A 24,466-nucleotide genomic window follows, 5' to 3' on the forward strand; every position below is an offset into this window, starting at 1 on the left:
ATCTACTACATGGAAGGCAGGGGGGTGAGTTTATAAATACCTCACCCTCCCAGGAGAATATACACTAGATTCATTTAAAAAATCAAAACAACCATTGTTAAAATATATGTTGGGCTTTATTTTAGATTTTAATTAAACATAAATAATAAACATTATACATTGTAAAGTTGAGGTTGCAGCACATCGAGGGAAAATCCGCGGTATTGTCCACTGTCACTGGGGAAATGTTGTCTAATGGCAAGTACCGCACAGGCAGGTATTACTCTCCGAACGCGGTGTCCGAGCCTCCCGTGAAGCCACCAAGTGAAGCAACGATAGGCCACCAGCCTGTACCACCTGTGAAAAAAAAAGATGCAAACTGTATTAAACTGACCAAACTTTCTTATCAATGTCGATTCAGGTAACACATGTCATTTTCCTTAGAAAAAAATTATATCTAGAAAATGCACTATATGGAACCAATTTACATGCGTTCCAATGATATGTAAATGTAATTTTATATGTGGGAGACGACCATGAAATAGTGGTGGCATCACTGACATCACAAACAGAGTATACTTACTCGTTACTCGGATTACGCGGACGAACAGTGCCACGAAGTTCGTGCATAAGCACCATCATCATCCTCAACACTGTCCGTGAGAGGCAGGCTTCCCTGAACTCTGGCAGCTCGGTGATGCATTGCGGACTTTGCTCGCCTTCCTGCTGACTTTGCTCGCTTTCCGAAATGTAGGCCAAGCACCCGGAATTTTCACGGCAGCAGCAGTTCTCCTCCTCAGTTGGCATTAGCTCGCACCGATTGCACGTGCACCAGGTGGAGACGCCGTCCATGCGACATGGTCCAGGCTCTTCATCCGTTGACTGGTGCTCCCAACTGCCGTCCGAATCCCCATCGTTTTCGCGTGCTTGCCTTTCCAGTAGTTCTTCCTCGGTGTACTCGGGCTCGTACATATACGGCATTATTGTGGCCATTGTGCGGTAAAGATAGTAAAATAATTTATAGCGGTGGTACTGGTATCTGTTCACACGGGCTACAAGCGGCGAAGGTAGCTGACCAGAGCACTGAAACGAGTCACAGAATACTCAAAGTAACACAGAGAGAGGAATGGAATCGAAAATCTGCTGCTGTATGTTGTGAAACGGTCTGTTTATACTTATTGGGGAAAGAGGCGTCCTGCCATTTCCATGGCAACACGTCAATAGCTGAGGCGCAGCGATTGTTGACACGAGACGTGCTTGAAATGGGCAGTACGCGTCTGCTGATGTCAGGCTCAGGGGCGGGGGATTTGATTTAGTGCCGCAAAGGCAGGTGAGCCAGGTCGATGCGGCGGAATGATAGGATTATCACAAAACGGAGGCTGATTTCGAGTGCGATAAGGGGCGAAAAGTCGGGTAAGGTCCATAGGAAAGTTTCCTACGATCTACCGATTTATGCTTACAAACACATGGCCGACCCGTAGGGACAATAAAAAAAAAGTCCCGGAACTCTCCTTTAAGTGGGATGAGAAATTAAGCGGGGAGGAGTTGTGGCCTAGGTGTTGTGCGTTGCTTAAAGATTGCTGGGGTGGCCTACAGGGCGTGCAGGCAGCTAAAGCAAGGGCCGTCTGCCCAAGGCCATACATCGCAAAACCCTAAAAATATGTATCATGGGTTATTCAACACAGTCTACGGTGGTCTTGCTTGCACCCAACCCGCAAAACATAACTAAATCTCTTCCTGGCTCGGTTTGTAACTAAATTGCTGCCTATAAATAAATCACTGTTGCACACAGTATACAAGATAATTCACCTCAATCTGCAAAAAAATCCCCTATAAGAAAGTGGAGTGATACAAACAGCACCAGTGTGGCTTTCTGGCTGCTTTGCATAAAAACATTCATAAGAATGATCACAGATTTTTGTATTGTGGGAAATATGTGCAATCTTTTTCAGCACATAACGCACGTTGCTCATTTCATTTTTCACAACACTCATCCTACCAGATACATGTCTGTAAACCATAAACCATATGTATGCATTTGAACAGCCTCGGCTTTCTGATGTGTGGCTTGAGAGCATACTGGGAATGTAAGAAATGGAGCACAGCGAATGTCGAAATGGGGCCCTACTGTGTATGTCACGCTTACATGAAATGTCCTGCCATGTCATGTCCTAACATATGGCGATATGACAAATCATGACATGAAATACCATAACAAAAGTGTGATTCAAGGTTGAAAACCTTGGATGGGAGAAGATGCGGGTAGGATTCAGATTGTGATTGAGTGGGACACTGAGTGACCGTACAAGAGCAGAGTCTGAGAGTGAGTACATGCGTGTGCTGGGGGAGCGGGGCAGGAACCATGGAGGGAGTCAGAGTGGGTGATTGAAAGTGTGAATGAAACAGTGAGAGCAATGCATAGTGCATTTCGGACATTTTGGTAGCCTCTTGAGGGAGTTTGTGTCCTGCATAGGTTGCCATCTATGGGTGGCATTAGGTCATTTGGTAACTAGGCATAATGTAAAGTAATGATGATGTGCAAACAAGACACAATGTAGACTGTTAATGATGGCGAGGCTCAAATACACGTATATCAAAGACTGACAGAACATGATGTATTTAGGAACATGTTTTGGGGCAGCTACAGTGGACACTGGCACTTTGATTGGATCGATATTATTAGGTGTTGGGGAAGAGGAGAGTCTTGTGCCCGGGGAACCTAGCACTTGACTTCAGTGACTCATCACTAACCCCGCCCCCGCACTCCCACCACGCCAACATTGACGATGGGTTCAATTTCCAGCACTGCTTCCTTTCCTTAGTTTTACATCTCCCCTCTATGGTTAGCCATGCTCCATCCCTCTTCTCCCTCCTCTCTCCATATTCTCTGCACTCTCGCACTTCCCTTAAATGTCTCTTCTGTTTTCTTGATGGCCTCTCTCTTCTCATCCTTCTCCTTTCACTCCATTTTCTCATCCCCTTCTCCACTCCATTTCAGTCTCTCTTGCTCTCTCGTTTAGGTCTCTGTCCTCTGTTTGCCATCCATCTCCAATGTCATAACCTTTGCTCTACCCCCTTCCTTTCCCCAGACTACCATTGACTCCTCTCTTCCATCTGCACCCATCCTCCCTTTCTCACCACTTCTTCCCTGTATGTGCTTCTCTCTCCCCATCTTTAAATTTAAAAATGACCAGCTCTTTCACAAGACATGAGCTATAGCTGTATTGATTTCAACCCTTTCTTTCCAACAGACATCCGTCAACTCAGATGGTGACCCACCCAAGCCTCTCTACCCGTCCAGTGGGATGTGGTGTTCCACAGGGATCGATAGTGTCCCCACTTCTTTTCAATCTTTATATGGAACCAATGGGAGCGCTCATCTCTACTCATGGCAGTGTAATCCATCAGTCTGCTGATGACGCAGTCGCATATATCCGTGTCATCAGAAGACTTCCAGCGTCAGGGACATGGAAGAGTCGATGGCCCCAGTCCATCCAAAATTCAACAATACCAGAACCAAATTCCTTTTGTTTAGCTCTAATAAAATTCTTAACTTAGTTCAATCACAGATGTCCTTATTGCCTCCCACAATGGTGTGCAACCTGCAGCTCTCCAGATTACGATTGCGATGATCACTCACCATTAACTATGCTGGGAGTTGTAGACTTGTAGTCCAAAACATCTGGTGAGCCAAAGGTTGTAGTGCCCTTGCCTAGCAGCAACAGACCGAAAGGAAATATTTCAGCCAAGTCCATAGAATGTATACTCGATGCCAGCCAATCACTGACTCCTCGTGCATGTAGTGCATTACCTCCACGTCCCTCTTCCACTTCCCAGTACTCACCAATGAGGCCCCACCTCGTTGGTGAGTACTGTGACGAGGAAGGGTTGGACTAGGAGTAATGAAGATTACCAGTAAGTAATCTGCGCATTATCAACTGTCACTTCTTTATCACATGATAGCAGTTTAACCTCCCAATATATTTTCATTCTTTCATTCAAGCTCGGGTTTATCGCATATAGATGGGGAAATTCCGTTTTGGCTGGGGTCACCTCACTCAACCTTACAACCGTTGAGAGTATGCGTTCATTCCTCTGCCATACTGTTGATGCGAGCCGAGTCTGCTACACCAATGTTAAACTCCACACTCTGGCTACAACTACATTCACTTTGCGCATTTTTACAAACTGGGGCTGCCTAACTTTTAAAGCTTCACGACTAGGTCATTCAGCCGGCCTGGCTCAAAATGTGCCCCGCCACTAGCCCCTGGCTGGTAGAAAAGGAGTCTCGGCAAGTAAGAAATGAGGTGCTGTGCGCATGTGGAGCATTGAGCAGGGAAGTGACTTTGTATGCCTGGCCGGTAGCTTGTAATTTGGCATATTTACACCTGCTCTGAGCCTATAGACAGCTAAACCTCAACTACTGGGGAGAGATTTTTTATTTATTACTCGCCCAGACCCGGGGGTGTCATGGCGAAAAGTTTCAGATGAATTTACACATGTTTATACAGTGTTGCAGTTACAGACAGATAATCAAAACATTTATACTGAAGTTATACATAGCTTCTTAAGTCATATTTCATATGCTAAATTACACTGGGTCAAAGTAGCAATTCACAATTCGTTTAAAGGGTATGCTTGTAGAGTTCTAATACTGATGTCGAGTAGGACTAGTTAGGGTTAATATTTATTGAATAGCCAGGTTTTCAGCGCTTTTTTAAATTTTAGTAGAGAGTCCTCGTTTTTGATGCTGAGGGGTAGTGCGTTCCAGTGCGATGGGGCTAGGACTTTAAAACTACATCCTCCCGCTCTACAGTATTTGTATTGAGGGACTTCTAGGAGGGCCAGTTTACTAGATCTAAGTTGCCTACAGGAGATCTTTTCCTTAATAGTGTTATTGAAGTAGCTGGGTGCTTTGTTAGTGGTGCATTTTTGGACAATGCTAAGTGTTTTGAAGATGATTCTTGCTTCAATTGGCAGCCAATGGTTTTTTTTTCTGATGCTAGATATATGTATGGATTTCTTGATACCTAGTGCCGCTCTGAGGGCTTTGTTCTGTAACAATTGAAGATTGTTTAGGTTCGTTTTGGAGGTTCCTAGGAAGAGGATGTTACAGTAATCCAATTTCGTTGGGATCAGGGCTCTAGCCAGGGTGATGCAATTTGTGGGGGTGAGGAATTGGTGACTGAGAGCGATGAGTTTTGCTGTGTAGGCTGTGGATGAGGAGAGGGAACGTTCCTGTAAATGAGACGAATGGGTGGCAACTGTCCCAAATGTCAAGACGGCTGAGAGTCAGAGGCAAGCATTTTTTAGGGTCACATCAACTTTATGGAACCGTTTTCCTCTGGCGATTCGTACTGTACTCCCTTTGCTGCTATTTAGAACACCTACTCTTTTCAAAATGCTAAATCAAGCTTTAAATTCTCCTATACATGTGTTTATCGTTGATATTTAGTGCTACGGTTTGGCAGTGTTATGATTTGCAAATGTATGATTTACGCGATTGAGAGTCAAAATTGTTTATAAAATTTACGCTCTCAAAAGAGAGTTTTAAAAAAAATACACCCCCTGGCATCTAACTGCTGCCTTAGTGAGTGATTAGCTTCCACGCATCCTTTTCTCGGTTCCACTAATGTTCTGTAAATCCCAATAACCTCCACCTCTCATCCCCATCCCTGAATCATGCTGTCTCTTCCTTGCAGCAGAGTTCTCTCTGTACTCCAGGCTGCCCTCTTATTCAGGCCTTTTTGGTCTTCTCTCCATCTCTACACCGTCCCCTTCCTGGGTGCAAATAAAGCCTTGCACGAGGAACAGGTAGATCACTGCATGGGAGAATTCATCAAATTCAATTTCATCAAATGTTTCCAACAAATTTTGCTGCAAATATATATAGGCGGTGCGTGGTTTATAGGAGGGGTGCATGTGGTGAGAGGGGTGGGGTCTCCCTCCTGCATATGTTTGCGGCAAAACCTACCACAAAAAAAGAAATTAGATTAAATCGAATTTGATTAAATTAATTCAACCAGATCACATAGAACCTTACACAATGTACTAAAACGCACAAGAAGCACCTGCCAAAACACAACCTTCTAGTTTCAGAATGATGCAGAATATTCTGTAACATTCTGAAACTAAATGGTCGTGTTTTGGCAGGTGCTTATTTGGCATTTCATGCTTTATTATATTATATATAGAAAAAGGTTTGCATTTGAACTAATTTGCATACCCACAATGCCTGGCTGAGAAATGGAGGTGAACCTCCAGCGATGGCTACTGGGTGGAATGTGTGAGTGGCTCAAACAGTCTTTCCTATTTATAGCTAATTACACGGCCAAGGTAGTGGCCATGTAGTTATGGTTAAGTTGCTAATCTCATAGGAAGAGCACTTTTTGGGCTGTTTAGAACTTAGCTCTCGCTGGACGAATCCTCACCAAACTTTGCATAAAAAAGTATATGGCCCACTCTGAATTATTTTGCAAAGTTTGGTGAGGTTTGGTCCTGGGGGCAAAGTTATAGGGGGGGTCCCAAAATGTCTTTTTTTCCCCATAGAATGAATGGGGAAAAAAAACTTTGCTCACGCCTACAGCCAAAACTGCTGGATGGATTTTCACCAAATTTGAGGCAGGAGCAGCGGCTTGGTCCTGAAAGCGTGCTTTTGTAAATTTGGTGAAAATCCGTCTGGTAGTTTTTAAAAAAATGACCAAAAAGTAGGTCACAAAAAATTAGTGATATCTATGTCCGGTCCGCGGACACACTTCCCTGTTCCTTCCGCAGACAGTATCCTAATTGGCTAATCAGCTTGCGTCATGTCCGCGGACATGCAACGGGTTCGCTGATTGGATGGTGAGGAGCGTGAAGTACGTCAGATTGTTGGAAACGCCCACCATCTTGGATTCGCAGACAGCGGCCGATGTCCGCGGACATCACGGTAAAAATATGCATTCCATTTGTCAAACTTATCAAACAATCTCTGGGGAGGTGAGGGATGATGAGGATGGGATGCGATATGGCTGCAAGAAGCAAAAAAAAGGGGGGGGGGTTTTGCTGCGAAAGTCCACGAACAGTCCTGATGTTCGCAAACAGTCCTGTGAAAGTGTGCGAACACATTAGCATTACAGGGTTGGTAAAATGCAGTTCTTGGATGGCTTATAACTTTGGCGCCACTTACTGGAACTGCATGAAATTGTTCATGTATATTCCTGGGCTGATTCTGAGTGAGTATGCAAAGTTTGGTGGTATTCTGTCATGAGGGAGCAAAATTAGAGTGGGGGGTCCCAAAATAATGTAAAGGCTTATAAATGAGGTGCCATTTGACGAATCCTCACTTAATTTGGGAAACTGATAATACATTTAGATATGAATGTTTTTCCGGAGTTTGGTAGAATTTTGTGAAGACGGGGCAAAATTAAAGGGGGTCCCAAAATAATGTAAAGGCTTATAAATGAGGTGCCATTAGACGAATCTACACTTCATTTGGCAAACTGATAATAGATCAAGATATACATGTTTTTGCGAAGTTTGGGGGGATTCTGTCATGAGGGAGCAAAATTAGAGCGGGGGTCCCAAAATATTGTAAAGGCGTATAAATGTGGTGCCATTTGACAAATCTACACAAAGGTTTGCAAAAAGATTATAGATCTGGATTTAGATGTTTTCGTAAAGTCTGAATGGATTTTGTCAAGTGGGGGCTAGGTTATATGACGATTGTATGTGCATACATTTGACACTTTTGAAAAAATCAAACATGGGTGGATTTCCAGCAATCTTGCGTAAGGAGCATTGGTAAGGACCTACAAGCATGGTTTTGCAAATGTACCAGTGTTTTATTATTTGACAAGTGTCATAATGTAGCTACAAAAAATAGGGGTATACCTTTAGTGACTGAAGGGTAGCCTGTGGCCATGGGCAGTGGCCAGATTGTCCGGGTCATGGAATAAGGTCATGATCCAGACAATCTGGCTACTGGCCATGACCACAAGGGACAAAACATAGAATTAAAGTGGCCATGTCCACCTGGGACTGGCTTTGTGGTAAAGTTATTCAAAATTAGGATAGATTTGAAAGGGAAGAGAAATGTGCTTGTGGTAATATGGTCATAGGGTTCTCTTTTTGCCTTCTGCAGGCTGCTATGGAAAGCGAAGAGGGGCCCTATATGGAACCCTCACTTCCCTTTCCATGGTGGCCATCCTGGAAAAGGATTTTCCTTCCTACACCGGGACGCCGCAGGCGTCCTGGTGTTGGAAGAAAATTCCTATTTTTTAGCACCCTGGGTTCCCGCTTTGGGAACCTAGGGTGCTAATGGCCTTCATCCCCCATTTCAGGGGCTGGAATAGGGGGATAATGGTCCAGAGACCTCGTTATCCACCCTCGCTTCACTTGGGCTGATAACTTGGGCTTCTGGGCTGGTATCCACCGTTCCAGTCCCTGGAACAGAGGATGAATGCCACAATATTTCCATTAGCATAACACAAAATGCAAATGGAAATGTTGGAAAACCTTAGTCTATGTACTTTACTGAGAAATATAAAGTAGATGGAGTCTATACATTTTTTTTTAGTTCTATTTTTTAACTGTGAAAGGTGGTTCCTAAAGGAATATGTTGTTTGTTGTTTTTGGATGTCTTTTTTTTGGCAGGAGAGCTGAGAACGAAAGGTGGGGAGGGAAATGAGGGAAGAGCAACCAAACACTAATATGGAGGGGTAGGTGGACAAGGGAAAATGTTGCGTGTGTGTTATTTCTAAGTTAGGGGGCACTGTTTCTCATGCTCCTCGATTACAGCAGTGGTGATGCCATTTTAAGGTGAATAGCAGTTTTGCTAAAAGTATGTACTGTGTACTAGATTGTTAATGGATAATGAGTAGTAATAGGTGTTGGAGCTGTGCAAGGGAAATTTTGAAGTTGGAAGTTCCTAGATCAGTAGAAAATGCAGTTCCGAACTGTCCGCCAAGCGGAGATCTTATCGTGAAGTGCGGACGGGTTCTTAGACACGTCATCATGCCGCGCGCCAGCATGTGGTCATGTGGCACTGTCTGGAAGGTCCACTATGATGTCAGATGTTCGTAGACGTCTACGGATGCAAAATTAGTTGCAAGAAGTGTATAGAAGTGTTAAAAATTATTCCAGATGGTGGAAAATGGCAGAGTTTTAAGGTGAAACTTTGGAAATTGGACACAAATATTGCTATATCGGGTAAGTATGATAGTAAGTTATAGGAAAATAGCATGCACTGGTAAAAACCTATGAAATTCATTGAAACAACTTTGTTAAAGGGACTTTATGGTTAAGTTGCACTAATAATAACCTATGAAATTCAATGAAAAAACGTTGTTCAAGGGACGTTATGGTTAAGTTGGACTAATAAAAACCTATGAAATTCAAAGAAAAAACTTTGTTAAGCAGATGTTATGGTTCCAAGTAAAACCGAAAAACCCCTGAAATTCGCCAGTTATGGTAAGCTAAGCAACCATAACTCGCACCACCACCGTGCATTGCTAAGACTAACACCCAGGACATCAAAGATGACATCACAAATGTCATTGATGACATCACTGATGACACCACATGTGAAATACATTTTGATGAAGTCTCTACAAGGAGTTGTGTTTATATTGTTGATAACAAGAGGTCGGGAGTGATCGGGAGACCTATCATGAACTACTTAATCTATTAACGAATGTACTCATCTAATATCATTGTATTGGAGTGTTGTTGTTAATACAGAAACCTAATCATATATAAACATAGGCAATGACTGCAACATGCACCATAGAAGTACACTATTTATAATATTGTCATTTTGGATAGTACAATAATGAATGCTCCCTTATCAGAGTTTTGAGTAATGTTAAAGATGTAATAACTAGCTAACAATTCAAGACTTACAGCACTTGTGCTGGTACAAACAATACATATGAAGCACCACAATGCATATAAATCAGAGGCACATCCAGGGAAACTAAAGTAAGGAAGAAAGAAACTGCATCATCAGAAAATATTAATGACATTAAAGTTTATCTTCATGTATACAAACAAATTGTGTGTTTGAGGCCTGCTTGTTTCCCCATGTATGTGCACCATGAGCTGAGACCAAACCCTAAGGAAAGTACATAAAGAACATATGACAAGGTTAACATCAAGATATATAGCAACTTTTTAAATTGTATTATTCTGACTGCCAGTGAACAAAACCACCTTGCCTATAAATGTCAAGGAACAAAAACACGTGGCCCAGATATGTGATGTCATCAATGACATTGGTGATGTCATCTTTGATGTCCTGGGTGTTAGTCTTAGCAGTGCACGGTGGTGGTGCGAGTTACGGTTGCCTAGTTTACCATAACTGCCCAATTTCAGGGGTTTTTCGGTTTTACTTGGAACCATAACGTCCGTTTAACAAAGTTTTTTCTTTGAATTTCATAGGTTTTTATTAGTCCAACTTAACCATAACGTCCCTTTAACAACGTTTTTTCAGTGAATATAGCTATATTAGCTTATGATGTCTGTGCAGTGGTGACTAAGCATGAGCACAGCCATCCTTATGCCGAGACCATTATCCCCAGTTGACCCTTGGTCCCCACTGGTTAGACTGATGTTGTGCCATTCCATTCTCCCATTGCAATCCAGAGGCTGTCAGAATCAGTATATATGCTTGAATGTTAGGGCAAGTGTTGTGAAAATGAAATGAGCACCAAGGCCAGTGTGAATTATTTACTTAGGGAGCCAAGCATATAAACCTTTGGTTACAGGCATATTTGTGAAGAATAACTAAAGGAACGTACTCTTCATTTTCCCATATTGCTCCTCGATTTTATGCAACGCAGGCAGAAGCCCTCAGTGGGATTATGCACCCCCTTCCCTCTTCCACGTGCTCATAGGTGTAGGGGTGTCCCAGACTATTCGGCTTGGAATCATCACATATTAGAAAATCATTTATATAGTCATTATAAGCTTTGATAATGTGGTCTGTACAGTAAGACAAGGGCACCGTTCTTAGGACTAACATACACATTGGACATTGTTCGAAATGTACGTTTAAAGAGCTGTACGACGTTAGTGCTATTAAATCATGTATTTGTATGTTATGTTTAATAGCGGCGTTTGCAAAAAAACACAATCCCTCCTCACCAAGGTACCTGCCGCCCCCCACACCCCTGTCTTCGCGCGGTTGCCAGCAGCGCACCTGACGACGCGACTCTCCCCCACATAGAGGGAAAGTAAGGGCAGGGCGAGGGCCAGGGCGAGCTAGGGAGAAAGTGGGATCGGCGTGGTACTGCGAATACAACTAAAACCTTTACAACTTGCAGAATGCCTCGCTGTAATACACACCGCAAGGCACGATCGGGGATTCACACAATACACAAGACAGGGCGCTCACTTCTTGAGCAATAGGAGCCAGGCTGTCCATGCTGCTAATTAATATAAAGGACCATTTATGTTATATATGAAACACTAGTGTATAGGCGCGTTATAAATGCCATATCACATCATATTGCATTGTGTCAGGGCTACTGCAATGGCATCCGCAAGGCTTGTGACTGTCCTGCTCGCCCCAAAAGAACCTCTCCAAGTTTCAGCAGTGGGGCCTTCAGGAATGGGTCGCGCTCTCCTAAAGCTCTATTTGACCACGTTGGCTTCCCGTCACTCCCTTCTCATGGGGCCCGAGGTAGCAGGCGTCTCGCCATAACCCTCTCCTGGTCCATTCTCCCGGAAATCAAGGGGGCTCTCGCCTGTCCTCACCTCACTTATCCTGGGAGAGGGCCGTTCACATCCATTCTCGCGGGCAGCGGGGCTTCCCTTCGACACCCTTCCGCAGAGAAGGGCTTTACATAACAGTCTCTTACCTCCTTCAGGCAGGAGCCCCCCGTCTTAGATAACTTCCGGCTCCCTCGCCCGCTCCCTTCTGCCTCGCAAAAAGGCAGCGGTTTCCTTATCGGCCTCCTCCAGACATAAACACGCCAGATGTTCTTAAGCCCGTCCATCCTGCTCTCACTTTTTACCACATCCACCCACCCACACACACACACAGTCCCGCCTTCACACTTCCTGTCCGGATTCCTTCTATGGTTTGGGGGGGAGGGGGGGCGAGGGGGTGAAGGGCGCCTAGCTATGGGGCGTGTATGATAACCCTGACCGAACCCAAGAGTCCTGGGGGGTCTGACTCAGACGTAGATTACCGGTCATGCGGGTCACATGCTATCCCATGTTTCCCCCCATTTGTACCCGTGGTACGAAGGCGCTGTTCCCTGCAGCAGGTGCATTAGCACATTGCACAACCGAGTGTGTTAAGGGGATCCCAGCTCACAACCCAGAGCTTGCACAATCCTCTCTGTAGCCAATGCGCCGAGCGACAAAACCACAGCTGCGGGGCCCATCGCCACGAGCTTCCACAAAAAAAGCAAACCAAAAAAAGTCCTTCAAAATGCAGCGAGGAGACTGTTCCCGCGCTATTTAATACAATAATTAAAATTGGCTTAAAACATAATCATATCATAATGGCTATAACAAGAACAGGTGCCATCGCCACATGGCAGGTTAGGCCACTGGCCAAATATTTCGGGCTGCAGTCAACATGCGGGCACATTCCTGTATTAATTCTAACGACCGATGATAAGAAATTCATTATAAACGTACCAGAGTGAAGTAGTGTACATCTAAAGTGATGGCCATGGCAACGCATCTACACCACATCACGTGATTTACACGCCAAAAGGTCACGTTCTACTGCTGTACGTAATGCACTTCATTCTAGACCTGCCACCATCGAATTGTGCTGTGTGCTAGGCCCAGAGAGCTCTCATCAAGAAGTTTATTAGAACTCTGTGGCTAGGCCTTAGTCCGACGAAAACAGAACTATTTATTACGGAAGGTAGAAGCTTCCATCGAGGAATTCGGGGCACACAGGCGTGGGGGCCGTCTGTGTGTGTGGGGGGAGGGGCGTACGGAGGGGGTATTGATAGGAAAGAAATGAGCAATGCTGAAGTTGCCCTAGTTTGCTTTTGAGAACAAGGACGCCGCCGCTAAAGGAGACAAGACTTCTGGCTGAAGAGCAGCGGTTAATGAGAAGTGCTTTAAGTGGTCCTGGAAATCGGTAACTAGGGTGTGTGGGTTAAATAATGGGCGTGGCCTGTAGTGTCGCTAACACCCCCCCCCCCAAAAAGTTTATTGTCCCATGCTGGGATTTGAACCCGAGGCCTGCTGCTGATATGCCAGTGTCGCTTTGCACTGTGCCTTTCTCGTAAGCATATTGAATGAAACAAAAGAAATCCACCATCCCCAAAACGCAGATCTGGCACATTAACTCATTATAATCCTTTATATGAACCCCATCTCCCCTAATGTCCTTGAGTCCTCAACGATACTTTGAAGGACAAACTGTGGCCAAAAGTCAGTCGCAGTTATAACTCGCCAGAAGCCAAGCAATGGATACATTCTTTTTTCTATTGCCTGTTTTGCCTTTGCCTGGAAAATGTTTAACAGTAAGCAAAGCTGCTTGTTAAACAACAGTCTCGAAAAGGCCATTTTGGAACCCACCAGAAAAAAGTAATTGATCGGTTTACAGATCACACCTGAGCTTCTCCATCCTACCAAGCCTCCCCCCAGCAACGGAAACCCGCTGCCTGCGAGTGTTTGCAGGATCCATGGCAGTGACTCACTGGAAGAGCTATCCACTGAAAGTTTTCCAAAAGTTGGCTTTATACTGTGGGCACTGCACTTGCATGTGTGTGTGAGGAGGGAGAGATGGCAGACACAAAGGCAGCGGTAACAAGCGGCAGGAGGAAGATGAGCGGTGGTGCAATTCTACAGGTTTGGAGACATGCAACCTCCGGCCATTGAAATGCTGCACTGCAGACAACATGGAGTCCCATCGCCGCTCTTTGGATTGAATCGTTCCGTGCTGGCGATTCGGACACAGTGTCCCATTGCATTTGGCTACTTCATAGCTGCTCAATGTCTCTTGTTTCATTCAATGACTGCTTGACAAGAAGCCTGTTTCAAGCGACTTATTCAATAAAACGCAAGAGATCCGCAGCTCCTAAATAGCACAATGTGACATGACACTGGCTTGTGACCAGCAGTGCTCTGGTTCAAACCCTGAGCGTTGTGGGAAATGACAGAGCCCCAGCTCCTGCAAAATTCGCAGAGCCCGGGCCCACTTAAAGCCCTGCTTCTGTATCACCCTTCAGGAGAAACTAGTTGAAGAAAGGAGCTGAAACTCTTAAAATGCCCTGCTTTCTGGGAGACTGAAGCAAAAGGCAGGATGAGACACCACCCATAAACCAAATGGAACAAAGTGGTCAGATTTGCGCTAGATCGCCCAGATGCATCTTATTTTGGGTTATTTTTTATAAAATACACAATATTTTATTGGGGGTATCCAGTGATAAAGTCACGTGGAAAAAGGTGCCAAGGGGCGGCATTTCCCCAAATTTCAACTCCCAAGAAAATCAATCACTTTCCCCAAATGTTCTAAGACTGGAGTTAGAATAGAACATTGTACCCATCCTACAATATGTGGGAGAAGAGTTTTAGGGGTGCAGAGGTGGAAAAAAAAAATATTTATTTTTCCACTTTTTCCCAGAGGACATTTTCACATAGAACCTTATTGGGTTATGACTAGCAACAAGACTACCTAAAAACCAGTTTTAATTAATCAGTGCCCAAGGATAACGAACGTTTGAAAAATATCTGTTTTCAATATAATCTTAAAACAGTTATCCATTGGCAGCACAATTAAGACCTAAAAAACTGCATTAGGAATTACATTTTAGGTAAAACAAAATGTCAACAGAATTCGATCCCAGAGACACAGAAGCAGAGTCATTCTTTTTGAGACACATGGCATGAACCATTAGGAAGCACATTGAAACCATCACTTAAAACATTGTTTGAAAAATTGGAACTTCTATCTTAAGAAGGATTGTCAAAATAGTGGGAGATTAAGACCATGAAGACTATAGAATCAATCAAGAGAAAATATGTTCATAATTCATTCATTAATGGATACAAGCATGGAGGAAGCATGGAGAGTTCATACTAGAAACATTGGAAACAACTAGAATTCAACGACCATTTTTCAAAATATAATTCTACCAGGGCCTTGCAATGACAAATCTATTTGATTTATTCACTCAAGCAACTGGAAAATAAAAATGTATTTTTATTTAGTCTTTTTTTGTCTAACTGGCACTAAGTCTTTCCGATGCATCTTTTTTTGGGTAACCACCAATAATGACATAATGTAGAGTACACTATGTTACAATGGGGTGACTGCTGCAGGCAGCCACTGCTTTCACAGTACCTTATGGGGTGTGTCTATAGTGGAGATGCTGGAGGCTGGGGAAAAGTAATTCTCTGGTTATTGGGCCTGACCTGCCTAGCTTCTGTCTTCTGGTTAGCCCTGTACACCAAATGGGTCCACCCAAGATCACCACACGTGGCCCGTGCTCTTAATCTCTTAAAGGAATAGTGCACTCAAAAATATTATTGTGCCGAGATCTTACTGTAGTTTTCCTCACTTGCAAAATCAGGCAGCAGGGCGTGGTCATCTTGTGCTAATCGTATCCGTTGCCGCATCACCCTAAGGTGAACTGCCTTGGCGTCACTAAATCAAATCCCCCACCCCTGCCCATGAGGCTAACATCACCATTCCTAGCGATATTCTCCGCCTATCTCCATGACTTTGTTTATTTATTTATTGTGCGCGCCGGACCCGGAGGTATCAGGGCGCAGGTGAAAAGAGAGCTTACAGCTTAGTTACAGAGCAAAAGGTAAAAACAACTTTCTTCGACGCAACAAGATGAAGGTAAAACAGTATGCTACATGTATAACGGCATGCATATGTAGACAACATATCATCATTTAGCAGACGTTCACATATTGGCAAGTCTATATCAGAGGTACATTACATGCAGGCAGGGCTAGGTTAGTGCGGTAGGAGAGTGTAGGTTACATATCTTTCTCAACGAGCCATTTAATTGTGTTCTTTCTGAATTTGTTAAACGTTTGGTCAGATCTAAGTGTGTAGGGTAGGGAGTTCCACAATTGTGCTGCCCTAACTGGGAAGCTGGACCCTCCAATAGTGGTCAGTTTAAATCTGGGCACTAGAAGACAGTTGGGGCTGGCTGTTCTTGGCAGTCTGATGGAGTTTCTTTCTGATAAATCGTTCTGTTAGGTAGCAAGGGGCTTTGTTGTTTAAGCATTTGTAGATAAGGGAGGCCGATTTGAGGTTAATTTTTTCTTAGGTGGAGAGTCATTTGTGTTTCCTTCTTATTTCAGAGATGAGAGATTTCTAGGAATACTTAAGGCAGCCCTAAGCACATTATTTTGGAGCACTTGTATTCTGTTGATAGTTTGTTTGTTTGCCCCTATGTAGAGAACATTACAATAATCAAGTTTTGATCAGATGAGGGCCCTGGATAGGATTAAGCAACTATCAACTGATAGGCATTGTTTTCCGGCTCGTATTAATTTACATGTGTAGGCCGTAGAGGAGGCCAGTGAATTTACCTGTTTGGTAGGGGATAAGGTTGAGTCGAGGTAAAAACCTATGGTTTTTACTTCTCTGGCGACCTTGATAGTAATCCCATCAATAATGAATGCCGAGTAATTGAGGTTGAGTTTAGAGATGCGAGCTGCAGTGCCCATGATGATGAGCTCTGTTTTGTCATAGTTCAGACATAGGCCATGGTTGGCCATCCATGCCTGAACGATGCTATAGACTCTGTTCACCATAGCCAGATCTTCCCCATAATCCCCAGTAAGTTGTAGGAGAATCTGGGTATCGTCTGCGTAGTTGGTATAGTTGATACCTAGATTGTCAATATCGTCAAAGAGTGGCTTGGTGAAGATATTGTATAGTGTTGGCGAGATGCATGATCCCTGGGGCACTCCACAAGTAATAGGTATCGGGTCTGCTGCTGCCGATGGGGAGAAGACCCTCATAGTCCTGTCACTAAGGAAAGACTGTATCCAGACTATTACTTCCTTTCAGAAGTGGGCCGCGGTGTCCAAGTGTTTACACAGGACTTTATGGTCCACCAAGTCAAAAGGCAGCTGAGAGGTCTAGTAGGAGGAGAAGTGCTAATTTTCCCTCATCTCTTAGTGAATCTATTTGGGCTTTTAAATCGATAAGGGCTGTCTCTGTGACATATTGAGGTCGGAAACCAGATTGGCGAGCGCCTAAGAGAAGGTTCACCTCAAGGAAATGTTAAATTTGGGTGTATGCTACCTTATCTAGGATTTTTAGTAGGAATGGCACTGTGGTGATGGGCCTGTAGTTTGTGGGTATGTTGGGGTCCAGTGTTTGTTTTTTTCAAAAGAGGGAATACCCAAGATTCCTTTAGGTTGCGTGGGATGGTGCCAGTGGTGAAGGAGGCGTTGAGAAGTTTGGTGATGAAAGGGGCTAAATCTCTAGAAGCGTCCTTGATCAGTTGTGCTGGGCATTGGTCGCCTTTGCAATTGAATGGTTTAAGCGCAAGAATCGTTTTCTCTACCTCGATCACTGAGACTTTAGAGAAGTTAAATTGAGTAAGTTCTTTAGGTTTAGACTTTGGTATTTTGTTCGGGAGAGTTTGGGTTTGAGTTGATAGTGAGGCTTTCTTTAGAGCAATTTTATTTTGGAGGTTGGCCACTTTGTTGGTTAGTGCAAACTGAATGTCAGTACACCAGGTTTTATCTTTAATAGAGTCATCCTGTACTGCAATTGCGGTTTCCAATTCTTTTAGAATAGAGAAGAGCTCCTTCATGCTAGAGTTGGCTTGTGTAATCCTGTTATACGTATTTTGTTTGGCCAAGATGATATCCTTTTTGTATTGCGATAAAATACTTATGAGATTGGTTTTATTTTCTACAGTGAAATGTAGATTCCATGCCGTTTTGCATTTTCTTTTCTGTAATCTTACATTTTTTAGGTGGGGTGTAAACCAAGAGTTGAGATGCTTTTTCAGTTTGCTATTCCTAAGTTTTAGTGGAGAAATGCTGTTGAGAGCTGTAGTCATAGCCAAACGCACCCAGTCATCACCTACGTGTTGACGTCAGTTGACGCAGAACCGGAATATCAACATCAATCTTCTCACAACACAGCTTGTCCCAATTTTGAACACAAAACATTATTTTGAAAGGAAACCGCAATACTCTGCAATTTATAATGCGCTTTTATTTCACAATAAACGCTCCGAGAACATTTGGCGATTGCCATTTTCAACCACATTGGTAATTTCTTTCTTTGTTCTCGATCCGCAAATGTTTATCTGAGTCACATGTGAGTCACATGGGGTTCCTTTTGGGTATAAGATAAAGGATGTCAGGTGGCTCCTTATCACAGATACAGCGAAATGGCATATCGGCCCGGGGCGATCGTCCCCCAACAGCGTGATACTAATCCAGCCATTTAGGTGTATCTGCAACTGCCTGCTGAAGACGCCATCAATTGGTATCTGGAACTGATGACATTCACAGAATGGGAGGATGTACCTGGGTAGAAAACATAACAAATGTGTCTCAGTAGCCGTTCTTTATTCCAATTTATCAATTTACCCATTAATTCTGGCCCGTGTGAAAACTAATGATTGACACAAAAGTGAAACAATGGAAACACAGAAAACATTGTGGAAAGTTGGAGTCCATGATGTGCTTGAGAGGTTAGTGCTACGGAGTATGTTTTGCTCGCAATGGGATGCAGAAGCTGACGGAAGAATTTGAAGAACACATAGATGGCATTTTAATGGAATATTAGCGTACAATTTGGCGTTGGTGGAACCTGGGGTAACCCAGATGTGGACTACATGCATTTCTGTGCTGGAATGCCCATTTGCCCAGGACAAGTACACACACGTTTTTGTGTGTCATTGCAATATACCACAAACAACAACCCATTACAATGTAAGCCAGCAATAACAGTCAGATAATGAAACCTTGACTTGTTCGTCTATAAAATCATCTACAGTAAAACGTACATAATATGCGGCATTTCCATTCTCTCGGCGTAACGCAGAGACTCCATTCAGATCAACACATTTTCATAAAATTAAATTACATGTTCCTTTGTCCAGTTTTGGAATGGTGAACCTTTTCATATTTGCCGGTTGCCAGTCAAAGGATCGACAGTGAAAGGGTCGACAGGTCAAAGGATCGACACCACAGGGTCGACAGGTCAAAGGATCGAATTTTTAAATATTTTTGTTCACTTTTTTTGTGTTTTTTGGGGGGTCCCCCCCAACCTCCTTTTTTTGCTAAACGAAAACCTAAAAAAATATAATAAAAAAAAAAATTCGATCCTTTGACCTGTCGACCCTTTGGTGTCGATCCTTTGACCTGTCAACCCTTTAGATCCGATCCTTTGACTAGACACCATATTTGCCGGTATTACACACCTCCCTTCATTAAGTAATTCCATTCAGAATCCTCCCTTTCTTCCAAGGACGAAAAACAATCGAACCTTATACTGTGTAGGATGCGTGGGTGGTGCACAGCTCACAAGCAAAATTCAAACGCGGTGACCTTCACTTCCAATGGGAGCGAATAGACCTGCAGACCACAGTGGCATCTGAAATATTTTTGAAAAACAAACAAATTGTTTGCTGGCATCCACCAATGCCGCGTGAAATTTCTAGTGATTAACTTTTTTTAATTAAAACAGTTAGTTTACTTCCAAATGCCTTATTTTTCGTGTCCTTCTGGTGAACTGCTCACTCTCCCAGCGCCTCGCACAGCAAGCCATTTTTGCAAGTAGCGAGTCTCAAGCCCTGATAAAATGTGCTTGTACGAGAATGTCAGATCATGCTCTGCTCCAGCCTTAGTGCACAATTCGCTCTTCTCACTGACTCATGCCATCTCCAACCCCCTCCTGCCAGGCCACGGTGCCCTGAACCCATGACCCCTGTTCCCTTTGAACGCATCTGGTCCCCAGTCCCTATGCCCGCACCACCTCAACTTCACCTCCCATATACCTAATCAGGAGTGGTCATATATTTTGGTAACACTGACACCTATCCCCACTGCGTTTGAAATCGTAAGACTCTGAGGGCCCCAAATCAAATATCGGCTCCTCCGATAAGGCATCCGATAGCAACAACCCCTAACACATGCCCCCATAAAAATATCGATCAGAAAGCACCTATTTCTCACCAACAACCCCCTTTGATGCGTTGTTTTGCTTACAGTCAGTAGTTGTTGCGTGCCAAGTTTCTTATGTAGCCTAGGTCTCATTCCTTTGTGGGACGAGTATTTATTCAGCGATTTGGGCACATGCTTGGTAAAACAACTGCAGAACCCCAAAGTTGCTTTCATGCTGATATCCATCTGTCCCTCCCCCGATCAGTAAAGACCCACAAGAGCTTGACGAAAGTGGGAAGTGTGAAAGCACAGCGTTACACTGTATGACATCCTCCAAAAGGCACTTCTTGCAAAGAAAATGGACAAAGAGGATACATTTCAAAAGACAATTTGAACGCTTTATTTGTACACTTTATATAAACATTGTTGAACAAATAAATAGCTGCTAATCATTTGAACTAGGTAGTGAACTGTTCCACAAGGTCCGCTTTTGGTGGACAGGGCACGTTTGCAATGTTTTGTGGCAATGTTTGTTTCCTAGGAACAAAATCATGAGCGATTCCAAGAGTATGTATGTCCAACAAAGTCAAAGTGAGATCTTTCACAAAATCGAATTCTATTTCCTGTTATTTTGGCTTGACCACCCATTTTTTGCTTCTTTTCGTAAAGGCAATTGTGTAACGAATTATCCCAAAGTTTCCTGCAGTCCTCGATTGTTCTCTCCCCACGTTCTCGTTATACGCCAAGACCGCTAATAATGTCCAATATTGCCTCCCGTCTATGCCGAAATGCAATCTCTTGGGCCTGTACTTTAGGCACATATTGTGGAACACCTCCAAATCTCCCATGTAACAGAATTCTGCGAGTCCCTTCAGATCTCTTGATAGAGTCTTATCAAACATGATCTCAAGAGCTTTGTGTGGAGGTGAAGATGGAACCAACCACTTCTTCCATTCCTGCTCCTCCGATAAAGGTCCATGTGCACATTGGTGAAAATGTTGGTTCTCTGTCCATGAGCGAAAGTTGGAACAGTGGTGCATCAATGAGCGCCATTTTTCAAGTAGAATTTCCACAGACCCACCACAAGTTTTGGAGCTCCATTAAAGATGGTTGCTCAAAGACTGGGACCACTTTAAAATATTTTTAGAACCTTTTTTTTACCAGCAGGTGTGATTTTTATTGATTGATTTGGCAACATGCCATACATCAAATTGATGACAAATGTTTGGAAACTGCTCTCGCATGGCCTTGGCTATTGAAACAGGTCTGTCGGTGGCTATGAGGTCTATTTGCATTCCCCTCGATTGGAGATCTTCCATGGATTTTATAAAACCATGTTTCTCCATGGCCTCTGAGGATTTACAGTCGGACACCTGCACAACCACCAAACTCACAATTCTTTTAGTTTCCATGTCCTGAAAGTGGTATGTGCAGTACTTTGCAGAAAATCCAAGGCTATCACACTGTCCATCACCAGCTAGCTGAGCCGTTTGTCAGAGAATGTCCTTTCAGTTGACATTTGTTCAATTTTCCAAGCTTCACTAATAGCAGGTAATAAATATTCTCGTTGATATTTGTAGTACTGCGTTTTAGAAAGTAACTGGAGTCCCACAAATTGACAGAAACTGGACAACTTACTAAAAGTAGAGCCACTGAAAAGTGAAGCTGCTGCACACAGTAGATTTCCAGCTGGCACTTTGCCCAGCATCGGTTGAGCAGACCATGAAAATGTAGCATGGAGCAGGCCACAGGTGGGTTGGATTTTCAGGTTTTTGCCTTGTGACACACGAGTCACATTCACCAATGGTTACATTTTCAGCATCAGTATAATCTGTACGAGGCAGCTGTCGAATACAATGTATTTGTGCTCCTTTATTAGACAATCATCCTGAATGAATGTGATTTGTGACTCAACTGTGGTGGACATATCAGCCAAACAGGACACACTGAAGTCGAGATCTTTGGCTAGTTCCTCGGTCAATAGCGTTGAGGCTTCAGCGTCTGTTATTTCAGCTTGTGTTATTTGCACACGAATTGGGAAACCATCAATATCGATTGTTTATTGGGTGGCCCTTTTTTTGCGGGTGTAGATTGTGTCAAGTGTTCACTAAGTAATTCAAAAGCATCTTACTTATATTCAGTTTCTTCTTCGTCTTCTTCTCACATTGTAGCAATGGTCCAAAAACACTTTGCTTGCTTCGCCCACCCGATATCACATCCACAACCCACATTCTTCTAGATCTTCAGAGAGGCCCCCATAAGCTGGGTAGGCCCCCCACACTCAGCACCGCAGTCACTACTACTTCGGCGCGGCCCATGCCCTGGGGCTACCCTCATCACTGCTGAACCTTGGATCACCATATTTCTTCCAGGCGGTGTCCCTCTAGGCATGGGGATGCCACCGTACTCACCACTATGCCCACAGCACCATTTTCAGTGCAGATCATCCCCATTAGCATGTTGGGTGTCCTGACCCACGTTTGAGCTATCATGCTGCAACATTTGGTGCTGTGGGCTTAGAAAATCCAAGATGGCCAAAAAGCCCACATGTGCGCCAAAATCCAGGAGAACCACGCAGTTTGTGCACACTAAAATGGTTGCCTAACTTGCCACCCACCAGTGCGAGCAGGATGGGCCGGGTGCCATGAGTGAAATGTGTGCCAAAGGAAAAAACGCACTTTAAAATCACCTTTTGTTTCTCTGAATGCCAGCTCAAAATGCCTATTTTCAAACATTGCAACACATCCAAAAATCTCACTGAACACCAGCGGACATCTGGCAGAATGAAGTATGTGTGCATACTAAATCTGGGAAGATGAAGAGCCCAAACAATGTTCATAACAAAACTGGCTGAGCTCTGCAGGTCTGCAGCAGCCTAACTGAAACTGGATTTAAAACTACCAAAAATCGAAAATGTTTAATTTAACTGAGTGACCTACTTTTGAGTGTCACATAGTTTGTAACTGTTAAAATGTCATAGTTTTGAACTTAGAATCAGCATTCTAGCTGCATATGTAAAAATTGTCTTGACTTAAACTGGGGAACAAAAAGTGACATTTTACCTGAAACCTGGCTTAAGGAAATTGGAATTCTGCCAGACAGCTACCCCCGACAGGAGTGGGGGCTTGCCCAACAAATGCATTCCCAGGCCTGGCTGCCTTCTGTTGCTCCTGCCAAAAGGAGGTCACACACTCTCTGATTGAATTACCAGGGGATTGCAAGAAACTAAAGAAAGGGCCCAGGCAGATGGTTTATTTGGGTGGTCGTAAATGGCTTCCTTTTGAACAGAGCCCTTCCTTGACTCAGGCAAATGTTATATTGGGGGCTGTAAAATAGCTTCCTCTTGGCAGAAGCTGGGAGGGGCAGGGTCTCTGAGCTTGGCAGAAACTGGATAAACTGGTTTCTACACCATGTGACCTGAAAAGACACACCCCTGTTGGCCAGAATATGATTCTAAGAAAGATGTATAACTCACAGTACGGACTTGTCAAAATTATTTAAATGATACCATAATTCTTGTGATTTTTCTGTGCACGTTTTAAGACGCGTTGGGAATTTGTGTGATGTTCTGGGGCAAAACCCCGCTATTTATTGACACCACATACTCTGTGTTTAAGCTAGCGACCTGGAAAGTTACTGAGATATGTGTGGGAGGGGGGTGTACATGTGTATATATCTGGAGAAAAATCTGATGTTGCAAAACCCACTAAAAAGCACCAAATGTTGCCATTTCTGAATGCAAGCCCCCAGGAAGAGCAGAGTTTGAACAGAGTATACCTCATGTGATCCGTAATGGGTGCATGTAATTTCAAACCACTGTGTATCTATGAAATATGTCTTTAGGTCAAATATAGATTTGTGTGTAATTTGACAGGGGAGTGTCCTTTCTGCAAGCCATTAAATGACATCATTCTGACACACAATCCTGTCCTCCAGTGAGAACGCAAAGAATTCTCCAACCTATCAGAACTCTGAAGGGGTTGGGCCTAGAAAGCTAGCCTCTCCACCCACTTTCAAAACACATAAAAAGAGACTGCTGGGACAGGTAGACATTCAATTCCATTTGCTGCGGAGCATGCTGACCGACGACTTCACATCCAGAGATCCTACACTTAGACTTCCAAGCTAAACAGAGACTACAGAACTTTGAACCAAGAAGGCCCACTGCAAGCAAAAGTATTTGTCAGCAGGCCCAAAAATCATTTGCAGACTATCAACAGCCGGGCGAGCTGTTTGAATTCCCTGCCTAGAACATTGCTGTGTCCGGAGAAAGCGGGACTAGGAGCCGTGCAGACCGGTGCTAGACCAGACCAGCAGAACCCAAGATCCAGGAGCAGTGCCGGTGACCCAGAAAGCAGAGCTGTACTGAGAACCGGAGACCAGATCGCTGTGAAGTGCTGTGCGCAGTGACCGGATCCGTGACAAAGTCGCCTTC

The 24,466-nt window shown here is 43.8% G+C and overlaps 1 protein-coding gene across 11 annotated transcripts in view; it reads right to left on the reverse strand.

Annotated features, from left to right (window-relative positions):
- The window catches only part of SLC43A3 (solute carrier family 43 member 3), a 918,364-nt gene that overhangs the window by 473,803 nt on the left and 420,095 nt on the right, over window positions 1-24,466 (reverse strand). For 2 of the 11 annotated variants that reach the window (XM_069629011.1, XM_069629003.1), the window contains exon 1: window positions 11,820-11,961. The exons of 8 other annotated variants lie outside the window; for them this stretch is intronic. The gene's annotated coding sequence lies outside the window, so the exon portion shown is untranslated. Of the gene's footprint in view, window positions 1-11,715; window positions 11,962-24,466 lie in introns of those variants that run through there. One more of the 11 variants, XM_069629012.1, reaches the window with a different exon arrangement.

This window comes from Ambystoma mexicanum, chromosome 12 (assembly GCF_040938575.1).
Source record: "Ambystoma mexicanum isolate Mex_15411 chromosome 12, UKY_AmexF1_1, whole genome shotgun sequence".
NCBI classification, from domain to species: Eukaryota; Metazoa; Chordata; class Amphibia; order Caudata; family Ambystomatidae; genus Ambystoma; species Ambystoma mexicanum.